Source organism: Pundamilia nyererei, unplaced genomic scaffold, assembly GCF_000239375.1.
Source record: "Pundamilia nyererei isolate P.nyererei 1_Seehausen unplaced genomic scaffold, PunNye1.0 scaffold00095, whole genome shotgun sequence".
NCBI lineage: Eukaryota > Metazoa > Chordata > Actinopteri > Cichliformes > Cichlidae > Pundamilia > Pundamilia nyererei.
In genome coordinates this window covers 2,405,947-2,408,769 of record NW_005187496.1, presented here as the reverse complement: position 1 = coordinate 2,408,769, position 2,823 = coordinate 2,405,947, and the positions used below count along the sequence as shown (strand labels likewise).

General features: G+C 35.5%; 1 pseudogene; it reads left to right on the top strand.

The window, feature by feature from the left end:
* Positions 1-2,005, top strand: part of LOC102206969 (amine sulfotransferase-like) — a 5,165-nt pseudogene extending 3,160 nt beyond the window's left edge.
* The last annotated feature ends 818 nt before the right edge of the window (positions 2,006-2,823 follow it).

Genomic DNA, 2,823 nt, shown 5'->3' with positions numbered 1-2,823 from the left:
AGACAGTCACAGCCGATCAAGGATACAGAGTGATGCACACTTATCTAATAAACTAATATGTGAATATGTTCTGTTAACTCAAAAGTATAATGAGAACTAAACTACATACACAGCACACCATCTAAACTAAAGGATAATATATGACCTACAGCAGTTAACTTAATTCAACTACTTTGATTACATATATAAGGTAACATATAATAACAGAATAATCTGATAATGGTCATGTTGCATTAAATCCGTCTTTTACGTCACTGACACAAGACAGATGCCAATTATCAGCGCCCAAGAAGACATTGTGAACGCTTCCTGGCCATCCAGTGAAACTATTGGGAATACAACGTTGGAGAAACGTGAACATTTTATTTGTACTGTATATTCTGCAGATTCTGACAGAAATCTGCAACTATCCTTTGAAGCACCGCTCCTCTCTAAAACAGCAATAAGGATCATTATTAGGCCATTTGTAAATAACAAAATAACTTTATAACTTAAAGCAAAATTGGGAAACGTAAAGTCAGAAACAAGTCTTTATATTAAGGACCATCTGTCAAACAATACTGTTTGGTCTGGGTCTAAACAGAGCGTGTTGTGTGTGATGTCTTCTTTTGCGCATGCAGCCCCCTTTGAGGGTTCACACTAGAGCGCATTTGCTGTCACATTTTATTTGTAGTGTGAACAAGCAGACACAAAAATCAGATTTGATCAAAAAATTGGAATTGTGCATTAAGACCTGCAGTGTGAACGTAGCCTAAGAGGTTCATCAAATCAAGTAGAAATAGGAGAAAAGGAGCTATAAAAATGTACAGGCTTTAAAACATATTTTAAAAGATATTATTTGAAATCAAATTTTGACCCTAAATTTTAAATTGTTTTTTTTTTAAACTAATGACTTTTATAATTTTTACATTTAAGTAACAAACTGTTAATATTCTGATTTTTTTTTAAATGTATATCAGATCGTGTATTTGATGAGGAATCCAAAGGACAACGTGGTGTCTTTTTATCACTTCAGCAAAGCCCTGGCAGACCTGGAAACTCCCGAGAGCTTTGACCAGTTTTTTGAGTGGTACATAACAGGAAACGGTAAGTTTCCTCACTTTATAGTAATCAGTAATTGATTCATCATTATGTGTGGACCCTCTGTTAGAGGGCCTGAGCTTTAGTACCCAGTGATTTTGTGGTGCTGTGCTAGTATTTAGCACCGACTCCAGTTTTGTGTGTGTATGTGTGATGTGTGGATTGAGCACATTGACAAAATCTGTACTACATTCGGAGGCACACTACCACTGCATGATTAGCATGGGGGACTGATCATGCCTGCAGTCATGCTGTAGGTAACTACAGAGCTTACACTTGAGCTCCTCCTCTGACATGAGGGTTGTATGTGAACTCAATTAAATGACAATGCCAAATGACTGGATGCATTATGCCACTACACAGTTTTTGCGTCATCCTGGTTTGACCACGTCAGGGAGTGGTATTTAAACAGAGACCAGTACAACATCCTCTTCCTGACCTACGAGGAAATGATTTTGGTAAGATGTTTCTTCGCATTTTTTGTTGTTCCTAAGGAAACTCAAACAAAATATCTGGCAGAGTTTAAGGTTCTTTTTCTGTTGTGTTCCTGCTTTTCTTTCAGGACCTGAAAGGATCAGTGAAGAAGATCTGCAACTTCTTAGGGATAAACCTGACTGAAGCTGCTATCAGTCAAGTTGTGGAAAAAGCTACATTTCAGAACATGAAGAATGACTCGAAATCAAATTATCAGCATCTTCCGCCAGAGACGTTCAGTGGAATATTCCTGCGCAAAGGTAGCATAACAGACCTGCAGCTGCTGTGCAGGTAAATGTGACTTCAGGGTATCAGGTGTTGTGTTTTTCTCTTCATTACAGGTCAGATTGGAGACTGGAAGAACACACTGACTGTTGCACAGAGTGAAAGAGTGGATCAAGTCCTTCAGGAGAAACTTGGTGATTTGCCTTTGAGGTTCATCTGGGAATAAGCAGAGAAACTCGTCTCCCAGGAGTTTTTAAAGCACTGATCATTAAGTGCATTAATCAGAAAACCATAAAAATGTGTTTTTCTGCTATTTAAATAATAAAAAAAAATCAACATAAGATTAATGTTTGTTCACCCAAGATGGATTCATGTCATGTAGATCATGATTCCAGAAATCAACAACGTTCATTAATAAAATGTTTATCAGTCAGTACACGGTGCTTTGGATTCTCATAATTTCTGAATAGTCACTAACTATTAATTGTGTTTTTGAATTACATTGCTTTTGAAAGTAGCCTTGACCTTCAAATATAAGAAATTTTTTTACATAAATGTACTTTTGCCATGAAGACAGTCTTCTGTTATTTAATCTGATACAGAATCAAACCTCAGACCTGCAAACAGCATCCACTGAATATCATGTAATTAATATGTGCAATACAGGTTCTTAACACGTAATTTATTGCAAGATAATAGTCTATTAAAAAATAATAATAATAATATAAAATAATCTTATTTCTTTAATGGTACTTACATTTGTGAGGCTAAGCTGAAAAGAACGATACCAAGCGAGGCAAGATAAAAAATAAATAAATAAAATAATTTAAAGGTGAAATACAAATGTAACATGAAAAGTAGTCAGAAATGGCCAATTGTATTTTGGACCCCCTAGGGTTAACCCAACAAAACATTTAAAACTTAGGTTTAAATTTTAGTTCATAACAGTGCAGGATTCTGACATTTTGTGTAAATTTAAGCATGTAGCAATTTGATGTTTTCTAACAAAAAGGTGTGAAACTTAAGTTGTTTGTTGTTTAAGAC